Genomic DNA, 15,787 nt, shown 5'->3' with positions numbered 1-15,787 from the left:
GGAATGCAAGCAAAACCATCTTCAGCCTCAGATCAATCCTCACAAGGGATTTGGCAGGGAAGCAAATGCCAGTTCCTGCTCCAGGGCCCTGCCCTGCATCTCTGTGGCTCTAGTTAGTGGCTCCAGTGGCAGGAGAGCAGATGCTCCAGGGCAGCCAGTCTAGTTTGAAGCTCAGACTTTGTCGACAGCTGGACATACCACAAGGGTTCAACAAACAAGCAAGTAAACAAGCCTGGGGTGACTTGTTTTCTGTCAGAGGAACATGGTGTGATGCCTACAGCATGCACTGGTCAAATCTGAATTACAGCCTGGCCTAGCTAGGGAGCCAGTTGGTTTCCTTGTTAGTTTGCCTATGAAAGGATGCACCAGAATCACAGGAATTGTGATTGTCTCAGGTGCTCTCTAAGCCTTGGTAAAGTGACACAGATTGCAGAAGCTTTCTGAGCTCTTCCCAAACCAAGGAGCAGTCAGTGGTGGGTGTCCTCTGCTAGTGTCAGGGGAGTCAATCTAGCCAGGTTAGGACACAGTTTTGCCTGAAGGAGTTAATCAACCAAAATATGAATGTTTTGGTGGTTAAATACACCTACAATGGAGGTTTGTGCTGGTCTTATTCAGACACATTTGGCAATACCAGGATGAGCTATCTAAGCCCAAATTGGTTTCTTTCCCATGCCTTTTTTTCTGCTTTGGCAGTTCTTTTCTTCTGTGATTACACAAATCACACAAACATCACACAAATAAGATCCAACACTCTGTGTACCCTGCGTTGGCTGGATACACAGCAGGAGCCCTAAGAGGTTCCTTTATGATATTTCTCTTATATCCAGCATCAGGGCCTCCATGACAAAACTGAAGACCAAAAATACTGTCCTGGATAAATGTGGGTTTCTTGTATCTACTCACATTGACCAGCTTACTTGTAGCTCCCTATGCAGTGCAGTAATTCTGAGAGCAGGACATGTGGAAGGGACAGATTTTCCCCTAGTACCTGCAAGTTAGAGGAAGGCTGGGACAAAGGGTGACTGAGCATAACACTGCCTGTTCCAGGGTTTTGGTGACAGTTCTTTGTTCACACTCAGGCAATCCTGCAGGGAGAAACAAATCGCCTAACTAAAATATAGGAAGGTGAGGCTGTCAAGCAAAGGCCTAAAGAGAGGTATGAGGGAGCAGGAATATGAAGGAGGACAGGAAAAGGCAGGGTGAGGAGAGAGTGGGCAGAACCAGAAATTGTGGCTAGGATTAAATGATGGGTCTGGAAGGAGAAGTAGAGTCAAAGGAAGGGATCAGAATAGAAATTCAGAGCTAGGGGGCATTGAAAGTGCTGGGTAAATGAAGACAAGGTGGGTGAAGCAGGGCTCTGGGAGCTCACAGGGACCAGGGTGCTGCCAACACTGAAGCCCCAGTTTAGCCTGAGTGCTTATCCAGCTCTGCTGATCCTTCCAGCTGTTCCAGAAGCAGCAGTTGAATCCTCCCCTGACTTCTGGGGAAGGAAGGGAAAGCATATGCTCGTGGGTCAGCCCTCAGAGCTCAGCCTCACTGCTACAGTGCTGACCCAACCCATATGGGAGAGATGCAGGACTGTCACAAAATCTGGGTCAGGGGCTGAAAGTCCCTTTTTCAGGTTTAAATGTCTCAGCCCTCTGATGTTTGCTCCAAAGGATGATACATTGCCAGTTAAGGGATGCTGTTCCCTTTTCTTGCTTCCTTATCTGTGTTAGTTGTCTGGCCATCATTTTCCAGGAGGTGAGATGGAGTCCACTTCATGTGACCTACAGCAGTGCCAAGAACTAAGCCATAGGGATCACAGTCTGAGCACACACAGCACTGAGACCACCAAAAATGACCCTGTCAGAGTCTGCCCTTGTGCTCCCAGAGCCAGTCTTTTGGCCTCTGGCATTTCCCACTAAAGGGCAAGGACAGTACCACCTGGAGCAGGTACCAGGCAGTGTCTGGTGAGCGGGAAGTCCCTCAGACCTGGAAGTCTATGCACTGGAAAGCCCAGAAATAATGATGCCTGAAGAAAGTGCTTAGCAAAGCTGAAGCCAAGGATGCAAATGTGAAGGAAGGACTGTGTAGTGGTATGAAACAGCCAGCAGCATCCTCTGCACCAGGAAGGCCTGCTGGAAAAGAAGTGCATGATAACCTCACTCCAAACATCTATCATGATGGTGGATGAAGGAAGAAGCTGGTGTTTCACAACTTCTGAGCTCCCTTTGCATCCTGGGTGGTTGCTGCCATTTGTTTTCTTCTTTGGTGATAATTGTACGTCGTTTCTGTGCACAGTTCACTGCACAAATGATTTCACACACCCGCCCGAGCTGTGCTTTATTGTACTTCGTTTAAATATGCGAAATTGTATGCAACTCCATGTGACGTCTTATGCAAATTGCTTCTTGTGTTACTGTGCATATTTGAAATTAATTTGAGTATGATCACAGCCCTGACTCTGAAGCCATTGTTTAGACTGAGCACCCACCCAGCTCCCCTGATCCTTCCAGTTATCTCAGGAGCAGCAGCCTAAGCCTCCCCCGCCTGCCTCAGCCTTGATCCAGAAGCAACGTGCGCTGGAGGTGACACAGCTTAGATGAAGGTCATGTTCCAGGCCTCTGCTGAGTTTGCCAGTTAGTGCAGCCAAAAACTGAGTATTTAATGGGGAAGCTGGAGCACCAAACTCATGTCCCAGAAGGGTGCGCAGACATGCACTCATGGGGAGCAAATTTTAATCCCTGAAGAGCCGGGCTAAATTCTGGACAAGGACATGCCATCCAGTGGTTCAACAGCTCACCAAGGTATCCAAAGGCATGTAGGCTTAGAAGAAAGCACTGGTGTTACAACATCAGAAATTAAAGACACTTTTTGGAGAAGCTTGTTACCAATCTGCCCCTTCTGGCAGTGGATCTGAGGTATAAGGCAAATGCTCTACACACAGGTGTTCCATGTTTTTAAAAAGATCAGATTCCATTAAGAACATCTACTAAACACAGCAGCCATAACACAGGCAGCAATATATTTTCTACGATAATCTCTGAACAACATTGAAGCCATTTCAGCAACATTCTTCATGCTAATTTTCCCTTTTCTCCTCTTCTTGGTTATGAGTCAGTGGCTAGGCTTGAAACCCCTAACCTTCATCTCTGAGGAATGATGTAGACCTCACTCTGGCAAGGCCTTAATCATCTGTTAAAGAACAGAAAAGAGACAGTCAAGCACTGAGTTTCCCATAACTCCCATTTTATCCCCGGCTCATATAACCCACTGTCATCTGTCAGTGAGATGTTTCATGCAAGGATTTCTGTGCTGGGCAGTTGAGTGCAGTGGGTGCTGGGAGGCAGGGATGGCTGGAGCTGTGGGCCACGTCCCGGGGCTGCTGGTGTCCAGGGCTGGCAGCAGAGAGGAGCGAGGCAGGCGGTGCTCCCAGGCAGGCACAGCTGGTTCACTGTAGCACCCAGCCTGTGGCTGTCCTGGGAGAGCTGCTGTCATCTTTCCTCGTGACAGAAGCTCCTGGGGCATCCCCTTCTCTCATCCCCGTTTGCCATCCTGTGCCAAGGTGGTCTCATTCAACTGATGCATACTCTGGGAAGGTGGTGATGGATGGACCCTGGCCAGTAATCTGTACCCTGGCTGGGCACTAAGCCAGTGGGGGAGCTGGCCTCAAAGGCCTTGAGTGCCCAGCTCACTCTCCCCTGGGCTGCAGTGTGGAGAAGCCCTCTTTGGCTCATCAGAAATCCCCTCAGATCTGCAAGACACCCAGCTATCACCTGAAGCAATTGGTTTTGGGCCTGCCTGTCACATGCTGTCCCCTCTGATTTCTGTGCTTAGCTCTCTGCACGCTGGAGGCAGGAGGATTCACATCCTCACTCCCTGGGTAATTACAGCCCTGCAGCACTCTGCAGTATCCCCAGGACACCATCCCACAGCCCCACTTCCAGGCGAGCCCCAGGCACCCAGCTGGGCTTGAGCTGCTCTGAGGGCAGAGTCCTTATGAAAATGTCCTGCAGTTGCGTAAGAAGAGAGGGTTGGCAGAGATCTCCTGGCCTGGGCTGGCGGCCCCATCTTATCCTCTTGCTCTGAGACTTCCAGTCCCACAACAAGTTGTCTCCTGGCCTCACTGCTGCTATTAAAAGGCTGTTCCAGATCTTTGCACAGGCAGGTAGGAAGCTCCTTCTAATTTCCATCCTCAGTGTACCCATGGCCCAGCCTGTGATAACTCATTCTTGTGCCAGCACTGTCCTCAGGCTTAAATTCAATGTCAAAACTCTTTGTTAACACAGAGTTAATGTTGCTTGGTGATAGCTCTTTCATTCCCAGAACATTATGTTCATCAAAACGCAAACTTGTGGAAAAACAGGGCATTTAGAGCTAAAGTACATGCCCAGGCAACCTTACTTGTGCACCTTCTGAGCTGGCAGCTGCCAGAGGGACTGTCAGCTCTCCGTCTGCATTCACTGCATCAAGTAGAAAGTGTTCTGTGATGATCACTGGGAGGGTTACCTGGGACCAGAGGGGGTGAGCAGGGAGGGGAGAGCCAGGCCCTTGGGGGCAAGTGGGGGGGGGATTTTGGCTGCCAGCTCTGGGATGAATGGCAAAGTGTTTCTGCTCATGGGATGCCGGGTTCTTTCAGTGCACCACTTTCAAGGACAGAAGGAGATTACATGTGATTAGGATGTCCTGGGGTAAAGATTTCACCAGGCACTCCACTCTGCAACAGCACCGAAGGCAGCAACTTTCTGGCAAGCGTCAGCTCATAAAAATCCAGCTGCATGGCATCAGGCTTTGGGAGGAGCACACCAGTGCTCACCTGACCCACTGCACTGTGGGGTCACTGGGGAGGGGGCAAGCCATCTCCAGCAGCAAGTTTAGCTAGCCCAGCAGGTTTGGCACAAGCTGGGGAGGACTCTTGTGATTTTTGGCAGCATCGGCTCTTTGCCCTTTTGTGCAGTTGCAATCATGCTGTTTCTACCACAGAGGCTGCTGTGTCTAAGGTGAAGGATGCTAGGAGGCTGCCATGAGCTTCAGCCCCATCCCAGGCTCCATATTAAGGAAATTCAGACCAGAATTACCAGCACAGCTACGGAGATGTATAATGCACAAGAGTCAGGGCTGAAAATTTTGGAAATTTTAATACACGGTGATTGCATAAGTTTCAAGCACAGAAGCAAAGAATGGCCAGGGGGAGTCCCTCTGTACACCACTGCCTTGTTACCCATGCTGCTGCCATTTCCAGCTCACCTTTCTCACTGCATTAAAACATTAGTGTTTTAGAAACTGCTAATTTAAATTTGTTTAAAACAAATTTTCTTATAGTGTTTGCTGCTAGGTACATATTTTCTAAAGAGTGACTTACAGGAAGCTCAGTATCAAGGACAGCCACAAATCCTGCCCTAGACAGGCTGCTCAGCACCCTTCTGTCCAGCCAGGCTTTGTGCTGGGCTCCTGTCTCCAGAAGTTTTGAGGGAGCAAGTAGCATTTCTTAAATTTATTCTCTACTTTCTGAAGTTTTTTGTATGTGTGCTGTGTGCAGTACCTGCCTTCTTGCTGACCCAAAAGGGCAGCTGGCCATGCTTGCCATAGCAAGGATGTGCAGATGATGGGAGCTGATCTAGGGGAAGCAAAGGGCCGTCAGCTGGCAGGCCTGGAGGGCTCCACTCCAGAAAAAGGAGACGGGGAGCAAGCAAAGAGTGATTTCTCAGGTGGCAGCTGCTCCTCAGACAGAGCCAAGGCTTCTGTGACAGATGCTCACTCTGCCTGCAAGGCTGGAGGAAACGAAGCCCCAGGTGACCGTGGTGCTGAGAGAGTTCCTGGAAAACACAAGCATCCTTGCTAAAATGAGGCCCGGCAATGATGCAAAAGATTTTCTAGGAACTCTTGAGTATCTAGGTGAGACTGAGAATTGCCCTGAGGATGTGGAGATCATTATGCCAGCCTGTCTGGGAGGAGGAGCTCAGCCAGCTGAGTGGGAAGGAAGCACTTGAACCTGCAGAATGCTACTTGCTGTGTCTCTGGACTCACCTGCCCTGATCCAAGGACTTGCTGCTTCCAGTGAGGCACTGGGCAGGAAACATGTGCCACTTCCCTCCAGGCAGAACACCTGGCCACAGCTGGACTCCCTAAAGCCCTGTCTAGAGAAGCTTCCATGTGGAGAATCAATAAATAACCCAGGAACTTTTGGGTCTAGTAAGAGGGCCCAGGAACAAGTTCCCAACTCATATGCACTCAGCTTGAATAGTGGAAAACTACCCAGAAAGCAGACAGCACTGTGGAGTGTGAGGAACATAAGGATGGAGAGTGCAAAATGAGAAAGGGACCGTGCTCTGTCAAACAGGCAGAACACGCTTATGGATACAGGCAGTTGGATCTGCTTGCCTCTGAAACAGAAGAAATGCATCAAATCCTGATGGGATGCACCCACGAGTGCTGAGTGAGCCAGCAGGAGTCATTGCAAGGCCACTCTTGATAACTCTTGATTGGTCATAGCACCTGGGAGAAGTACCTGAACACCTGGGGAAAGCAAACATCTCTCCTGTCTCCAAGAAGGGCAAGAAGGAGGATCCAGGGTCAGTCAGCTTCACCTTGATCCCTGAGAAGATGATGGAACAGGTAATCCTGGAAATCATTTCCGGGCATGTGGGTGACAAGGAAATCATCAGGAAGAGTCAGCATGGATTCACCCAGGGGAAGTCCTGCTTGATCAGCTTGATAACCTTCTATGATAAAATGCTTCACCTTCAACACGGCCTTTGACACTGTCTCCCACAAAATGCTCACAGACAAACTGCTCATGTTTGTGCTGGATGAGCAAGCAGTGAGGAGGCTGAAACCTGGTTGAATGGCCGGGCACAGAGGGTGAGCAGTGGCACAATGTCCTGTGGAAGGCCAGTGCCAGCACTGGCTCCTGGCTGATAGAGGCACTGAGGTGATTCCTCAGCAGGGGCAGGACGGACCAGACGACCTTCAGAGCTCCCTTCCAACCTCAACCGCTCCGTGATTCTGTGAAACCACTTCCTGGGAATGCTCTCTGATGAGTGCCATGCCAAGCCGTGCCTGGGCTTTGTCTCAGGCAGCAATAGCTGAATTGGGCTAAGACTGCAGCAGCTGTGTGACAGGATGGGTGAGTGCGGGTCCTCAGTCTGCCCTGTGTCCCATGGCTGAGTGCTCTGGCACAGACACGTCATGGCTTCAGCAGGTGACAGGCTTAGCCTCCAACAAGGACCCAGGAAGAGGTGGAATGAAGGAAGGATGAAGATGGTATGGGAGAAAAGGACATGATGGACAGGGAAACTCTCTGCAACTAGCTCTGCTTCTCATCAGGAGCTGTTCCTCCTGCCATATGGCTGTGTGCCTTGCCTGCTGGGGAAAAAGGAGTGTCCAGGTATGTGATATGGGGGAGAAACAGTGGCAAGACTGCAAGATGTGCTGTGACTAAATAACACTACTGCTGCTGAGCTTTGCTCTTTGGGAACTACTGCACAAGGAGGATGATGAAGTAACCCTGGGAGATAAGCTCTTTGCAGTACAGTGAGAGCAAGGCAGCTAGTGAGTTCTCCCTGCTGATGTTGTAAACACATCTAAAAAAGTACTTCCCTGAACATGATGTTTACCTGAAACTTGGGAGCCTTGCCCAGAGGGATCTGCTCCAGATACTGTGAAAACTCTGGGATACAATAAAGGCGCAAGTGCTGCTGAAATCTGAAAAGCCACCCAGAGTGGTGCAGCCCAAGCCTGTTAACTCTGAAAACCTCTCAGCATGTTTCAGTCCATAATGAATTCCGGAGGGGTTCACGGTGCACAGGCTTGGTGCATTTCTGATGTTACACACTGTGAAAACACTTGTAGCAGGCCGTCCTTCCACACTTTGCTGTGCTTACCCACGGGGCTCCTGGCAGACTCTGCCATCCCTAGAAACCCAGCAGCAGACTACTTGTCCAGCACTGCATTTTATCCTGGCTGGATTCGCCTCCTTCCCCTTCAGCTGGCCACAGCCCCAGGCCCCTCTCCCCCCGTCTCTTTCTCATCCCTGTCAGGCAGCAGCTGCACGTATGAATTAGCTTCCCCTCCGATGGGCATTTCAAACCTGAAAAAACCCTCCAACTCCAATTCATCAGGAAGATCACATTAAGCCCATCTAATCTCGCTGTCTGACAGGGTAACTGCACTGGCAGACTGGGGGGGGCGTAGTAGATGTGATACGTCTTGACTCCAAAGCTTTTGATAGAGTGAAAGGCACAAACAGTGGGGAAAAAAACACAGTTGGAATTTCCAGAAGATGCACACAATTGCCAAAAAGTACATACAGCTGGTCTGGGGAGATTGCACTGTCAGGGTGGAAAGACACTTTTCAGCAGGGCTGTGGAAATCAGTAGGTTCATTTTCATCACTGAGAGCTTAAGCTGTGTGGTAGAAAAAGCTTTTTAACTATCAAGCAATAAAACGCTGGACTAGATTGGCCAGGGAGCCTTGTCACTGTAGGCTGTTGAGAACAGGTTCAACAAATATCTGTCAGGAATGAGTTGTGCTTACTTAATCTTGTCGTCAGGTCAGGAGGCTGAATTACATGATCGCCCGAGGTCTCGTCCCAATTTCATTTCCCCCAATTAAATTAAATAAACCTCAGAAATCATTGTCAGAAGCAAGCTGCAGCAAGATATACTTACTGCAATCCCCCCACCCTCAGTCAAGTGTTAGATCAGCACTAATCCCATCCAGGTGTAAACCAGGTTCAAGACCTACCACTCTTTCTCCAACATGAAAATGAGCACGATGAAACCCTTTCAGTTCCGCTGCAGAGGCATGTGGCACATTTAGTTCAGACTGGCTTTTGTGTATTTCTCCAAAGAACTGAGCCTCTTCTGAGATGCTGGGTTTTAAACTTCCTTTCTGAGATAGCTTATGAGAGCAGGCATTGTCTGGAAGAAACACCGAGAAGTTACCTGCATAAAGATCACAAGACTTTAGACTGATCTCTTACCCTTGAAGGAAAAACTCTTTGGGGGATGGACCAGAAAAAATGTGGGCTTGTGGACCTGTGTTCAGCACATCTTTTCTTATAATGCTGTGCTTGTCGTGCTAACCTGCTCTGCCTGCCAAGGAAGCAGAGCAAATTGCAGGGAGAGGTAAATCTGTGCAGCCTTAAAAAGAGTCAAACTCAGAAGAGAAAAGAACTGCCCAACTATATTGTGGCTGAGCTCCTTCCCTTCTGTAATGGCTGTGCACATCCCTGTGTATAAAATGGGTTTTCAGAGAGAAGTTAATCCATTCCAGCCTTTTGCTAAGCTAAGGAAGGCTCCATGTCCGCTCATATGGAGAGAAAGGGTAGGCACGGAGACAGACTCTGTTATTCCAGCTCCCCCACACTGCTGCCAGCCCCGAGCCCACCTCTGAATGTGAGTGACAAATTGTACATAGCATCCTAAATAAGATTAACGTAATGATCTCTTTAAGGCTGTTGTCTTTGTGATCACGTCACATCGGGGCTTCATAATCATCTTGTGAATGATGAATGCACCCAGATCTGTCTCTTCTTCTGTCATTTCTAACCAGCGAATCTCTGTGTGTAAAAGACATTCCTGTTAGCAGGAGCAAAGAACAGGACCTCGCACTTCTCTGCTTCAGACTGTGAGTAATTCTCCTAAATGCATTTAATCAGCAAACTTCCTTTTCATGATGCTTTTTGCTGAGTTAGAGCCATTACTGCAAGCAGAATTATTCCCAAGGCCAGTGACATTCCTCCATGGTGGCAGTTCCCTTTTGACTCCACACATCATCTGCCTCTCCCCAGCATTTTACTCACCTAAAATTCTCCTACTAATTCCTTTCACTTCAGCTTATCTAGCTGCCTTCCAGCCCTTACTGCAACAAATGCCCTACTGAAATCCAACTAGATTAGATTTACCATTTTCTTTTATAACCCAGGTAAGGGAAGGGAGGTAAAGAAAAGGATCAAGTTAAGGGCACACAGTGCTTTTGTTGATAAACCCATTTTGTATTTGATTCCATTTTCCACTTACTGCTGTAGCTTTAATTCTGTTTTCCTTCTGTAATTTGTTCTTAACCTTATACTCTGTTGAGACTAGACTAATGGGTTTGCAGCTGCCCAGAGTACTTTGTTTTCTCTCTTCCTGAAATATAGCTCCTTCTTCACAGCCCTGACATGCTTACTCTGAAGTTGATGGATATGCTGTAAATCTTTGCTCCCAAAACTGCTCCTTCCTCAGATGGCTTTGAAAAAAAAAAAACTCACAAATATCAAGGTAAGGTGGTGAGCTCCAGTCATGCTTTTACAGAGCTTCTCAAGGTTTGCTTTTGCCTTAATACATCAAGTTTACTGTTCTCCACCCTTTCTTCTATCCTCTTCTCCCACCTTTTTCAGCATCATCCTTCTTATTGAGAAATGACACAAGGCAGCTGTAAAGACCCAGAGGTGTTTTAGCAGCACTGTGGTGAGCACTGAAGGTGGTGTGAGGAATGCATCACCTGAGCACCCACCCCTCTGCTCTCCTGGTGAGCTGAAAGCCACAGTTTAGGCTATCACAGGGGCAAGTTTCTCAAAAATGGGGGGGCTGAGAAGTGACCAACTTCTGAAAGAGAACAAAAATCCCCTGAAACTCATCACAGATTCTCCGACTGCAAAGAAACATGCAGACACCTAAACCAAGAATTTAAAGGAGTTATTAAAGTCTCTCTGCTTCTGAAGGGGTGAGGGTTTTGTGTAGGGAGGGAACTCTTACATGCTGCAATATAGTTTTAAATGACATTTCAGTGATTGCTGATGTTAAAAAAAACATGGGTGTCAGCTTAAGGAGTCACCCCCAAACCAACCAGATCTTGCTGTTAGGAGATTCATCTGTAATATAAAATGGGACAAGTTGTGCTACAGAAGGTGGCAAGCCAGCTGGAGAAGAGACATTGGTGCAGAAAGGCTTTACAGATGCTAATGCTGCTGTCAGCACAGATGCATTTCCACGGGGCCAAACAAGCATGCTGCCCTTCTGGCTCCCAGCGTTGTGAAGACACTGAACATTGGCTCATGGCAGATGAGCAGCACAAAAACACTGACCCACACAAACAGTCAGGTGGGAAGGGATTTCCAGAAGTCTCTAGCCAAATTTTAGCAGGGTAAGTCCAAAGCTAGACCAGCTTGCTTAGGGCCTTGCTCACACAACTTTGAACATCTCCAAGGATGGAGATATCCCAATTTTTTAAGGCACATTTTCCCTACTGAACTGTTCTCAAGGGTTTTTTCTTACACACATTTAGAATTTCTTTGTTTCAACATTTGTCCCTTGTTTCTTGGCCCTTGTTTGTTGCCTTCTCAGAGTCTGGCTTCTTCTTCTCTACATCTTTCCTTTAGGTAGGAGCAGACAGCAACTAGATACCCCCTCGGTCTTCCCTGTTTAACAAACCCAGCTCCCCCAGCCTTCTCCTTGTGCATTGTGTGCTCTACCCTCCACCGTGGGGGCCTTTTTCTGGCTATGCTGCAGCTTGGGTGTAATCTTCCAGGTGGGGCCTCACACCACTCAGGTGGATGCAAATAATTCTCTTGATCTGCTGACTACATCCTTGTTAATGCAGCCTAGGGGACCTTCATTATTTGAAGGGCTCACTGCTGAATCATGTTTAAAATGCTTCTTGATAATTTTTGTGGGGATCTAATAAAATACAGGGGTTATTGCCACAGAGAACATATTGCCCTACTAGAGCAGGCTTTGCCTCTGCCCATGTGCTATCCTTTGGCCGTGCCCACTCAGGAGAGACCCTCTCAGGCACTTCTGATGTAACTGTGATTTTTGCCCTGTGCTGAAGGTCCTCAGCCAGTCTTGCTGTCCTGACACATCCAATTAGTGATACTTTTTCCTCCTTCAAAATAATAGGATTTGTATTCATGGCACATTGGCCAGAAGTTTCAGTAACTAACTGCCCTGACTACACTACAGTGGTGAAATGAACTCAGCCTGGAGCCAAGGCTGACCCAATCACAATTTGTTACATTCCTGCCCAACAGGGACCCACCTCCAAGTTCCCAGTCCTCCCAGTTTCAGAGAAACTTACTTCTTTCACTGAAAAAGCATTGCATTGTTGCTGCATGTGCTTCCAATTCCAGAGTGTATCCCAGGTGCGTGGTTTCTGCTCCTTGCCCTTAACTGAGCAAGATGCCACTATAATGAAATGATTCAGGCGACCAAGCATGTGCAGGATAACACACATCTGTAACTCTCCATTACCGTGGATTTCTAAAAGCTTAAACAACACTAAGCAGAAAAGTTACCAAGCAGGGGAAAATGCAATCTATTTCCATGCAGTAGGAGAAAAAAACCAAAAACCCAACAAAAAAAACCCCAAGAATGACGTGCTGAAATGCTCTCTGCTGTGTGCTGCCAGGGGATTTAATCAGCCGATTGCCAAAGAGATGTCAGTTCCCTGAAAAGAGTGAGGACAACACGCCTTGCTGAGAAATGTACTCTCAAGATTAAAATACCAGATGCAGAATAAACCAAATATTGTCCTACAAGCAGCTAAAAATTTGGGTGAGAATGAACAGCCGCCATCCTTAAAATGTGTGTCACTACATCATCACAGCTTCCAAGTCTATCTATCCATCTCTACCTATTGGTCAGTACCCCCAACAAATTCAGGTACCACTTGAGCCAGATTAATGAGGCCATCAGGCCTCCTTAGGCCAGGTTTACCAGCCCTAGGAGCCAGCCAAGCAGGATCCTGTGACACAGAATAAATACCACCCATGTTACTGGGACAGCCACCGTGAGCAGTGCAGTGTACACACAGGGAGCAAACAAAAGGTGTTCAAGTACAGGAGAGCACAGTGGCACCACGGGAGGATGGTCTGCAATCACAACTGAAGGGCCAGGGGTGTGTGCTTTGCGATGGGGTGGTGAAAAAAGAGAGAGCTGGAGAAATCAGGAGAGTAGATAAAGAAGGAAAGCGCTGAGGTGGGAACGTGACAGTCAGATGTGATTGTGGAGGAGGCAACAAGGATGGGGGATGGAACAGGAGCCAGCATGGAGGTGTATGTTTGCCACCCTCCCGGGCCAAAGCTGCACAGCAGAAGTTGTTACAAGGTTGTGAGAGAGCAATTGTCGTGGTAACCGGCTGGCTTTCTCCACACATTTTCTTTTCTGAGCCTGTCAGGAGCTGGTGCCCTCAGCAGGAGGTGGGAACCCGGCTGTGTTATTCACATGATTCTGTTCCCAGGAGGGAGGCCCCGCTAACCTCCCCCTACCACCTGCTCCAGGGCCCTGCTACCTCCTGCAGTCACTTGGCATTGCTGCTGGCTTATTTCCCTGCTGCAGAGTTGTGAACATCTCTGTCACCCACTCCCCAGCTCCCAGGCTGGGCTGGCAGTGCTGCTGGGTGAGCCCCATGGCTGGTGCAGCCTGGCCACCCCTCCTCACACAGCTCCAAGCAAGATGGGTAGATGGAGGCTGTACCAAAGCTGGCCTTTCTAAAGAAATGAGCTGCTCTGGAGACTGGCCTGGGGGTCTCCACTGCACACATCATGTTACCAGCTCTCAGCCAAGCCTGCCTCTGTGCATGAGCACAGCGTAAGGAGGGCACCTCTTCACCCCATGCTGCACCTCCTGCGCCCCACACCAGTGGTTTTACATAGGTTTTTATTCACCACACTCCTTAGCTGAGCCCAGCCTGTCAGTGTTGCAAAACCCCAGAAGCCCTAAACATGTGGGACACAGGCATGTCTCTCCAGGAGAAACCCACAGTGGTAACCAAGGTGCTCTTCCCTGGTGTGGAAAGGAGCAAGAGCTCCCAGCATAAGTCAAGGGAGGGAACAGAGAGCTGGAAAAGAAGGTAAAGAGATCAGCTGTACTCTCCAGAGACACACACCCGTGTTTCTCTGACTTTGCCGCCTCAGAAGGAAAGGAGATAAGACAAATCAAGGTCTGTGGCAGATGTTAGTCACGCTGCCTCACGTGCTGCTGAAGGGTGCTCGGCAGTGCGGGGTGGGAGGGGGAGCAGAAAACTCCAGGCACCCTAAGAAAAATTAACCACTTTGTCCCAATCCTCAAGTGACAATTTCCCTTGCCAGGTATAGGGCATTCTGACAAGCACTCCTGGTTATCACGTCCAGGCCAGCCCTCTTCTAGGAGACTCACTCCTGTTTCTTCCTAGGCAGCATGAAGGGAGGAAGGTGGCTATAAAGGATACTTTGATGAAGAAGAGAGAAGTAAAAGAGATGTCAGTGCCAGGCTGGAGCTCCTCTTCCAAGGCATAAGATTGAATACATTTGCTGCGTTGCAGAACGAGGAGAGAAATGTCACCTTCAGAGGTGATCTGACAATCACAAAAATAAATTACATAGAGGAGAGGAAAAGAAAAAAAAAAAACAACCACAACAAGATGAGCATTTGTGAATATTCATGAGCAAGTCAAAACCCCCAAATTAACAAGGAAATTAATTTCCAAACTGATTAGGCTGCCAACTCCTTTTATTTAAATAAATCAACAATTGCCTTCATGTGACTCCTGCTGAAGAACGCGGAGCTAATCCTGACTCCTCCCAGGAGGAAGTTTGGTGCCGCCTGCGATGACCAGTGCCCCAGCAGTTTCTGGGGACAGGCGGGCGCTGTGGCCGGAGCCGCCGGCAGGTTTCCCTCTGCCCGCTGCTCCGGATGCTGCGGTTTCACCATCGCCCGAGCCGATCTAACCGCTGGCTGCTCTGCTTGTGCTGTCCCTGGTCCCACCCTCTTACTCATGCTGCCTCGGAAAAGCTGTTCCAGCATGCCAAGCTGGCAGAAAACTCACGCAGCAATTAAAAAAAAAAAAAAAAAAAAAGAGGTTTCTGTCAAGTCAGAGCACTGAAAACAGCTCAGCCAAACGCGCGGCTCGCAGCACCACAGGTGAGGAAGGCAACCTAACCTGACCTGGAGGTGGGCCCAGCGCCAGAGTTAACCCTGCTGCGAGTAGCGGAGCCAAGCGCATCGCATCCCGGAGCGCCTGCAGCGGAGCGGAGCAGCGGCAGCCAGCGCGGCTCGGCGATTTTAGGGGTGTCTGCCCAGCCAGCCCGGCTTAGCGGCTCGGCGATTTTAGGGGTGTCTGCCCAGCCAGCCCGGCTTAGCGGCTCGGCGATTTTAGGGGTGTCTGTAGCCCGGCTTAGCGGCTCGGCGATTTTAGGGGTGTCTGTAGCCCGGCTTAGCGGCTCGGCGATTTTAGGGGTGTCTGTAGCCCGGCTTAGCGGCTCGGTGCTGAGTCCCGCTAGGGCAGGCTCGCCGTGCCCGCGGCTCCGGGCACCGAGCGCCCGCGGGGAAGTGCCAGAGGGAACCTGTGTGGGCTGAGTCGGTGACACTGAGCTCTCAGCGACCGGCAGCGAGGGTGAGCTGCTGCAGCCCCCTCTGGGCTCCAGCTGGCACGGTTACGAATACAAGAACAATTGGCGTTTGGGTGAGGTTACACCGAGCCCCGCTGCCGGGACAGGGTTACCCTTGCCTTGCCCTCCTGTTCCGGGCAGGGAGTGGGACGGTGCGGTTTGCCCGCTCTGGCACAAAGCCAGCTGGCGGGAATCCTTTCTGTTGGCTGAGCAGGACAGACACGTTTAACAGCGTGCCAGGAGACGCTCGAGCCAGCGCGGGCTGGGACCTATCCAGGCGCTGGCAGCCAAACTTCGGGACAGCTCCTCTGGATGACCGCGGCGGGCCGGGACCGCCCCAGGCGCTGGCAGGCACCGCGCTCGGGAAAACTCCTCGGCACCGGACCCGCTCCGCGCCGCCCCAATTGCCATTCACGGTGGCTCATGAATATTCATGAGGGCGGCTGTCCCGCT

This window comes from Lonchura striata, chromosome 1 (assembly GCF_050655825.1).
Source record: "Lonchura striata isolate lonStrDom1 chromosome 1, ASM5065582v1, whole genome shotgun sequence".
Classification (NCBI taxonomy): domain Eukaryota; kingdom Metazoa; phylum Chordata; class Aves; order Passeriformes; family Estrildidae; genus Lonchura; species Lonchura striata.
The sequence above is the reverse complement of the archived record's forward strand: the minus strand, read 5'-3'. Positions refer to the sequence as shown.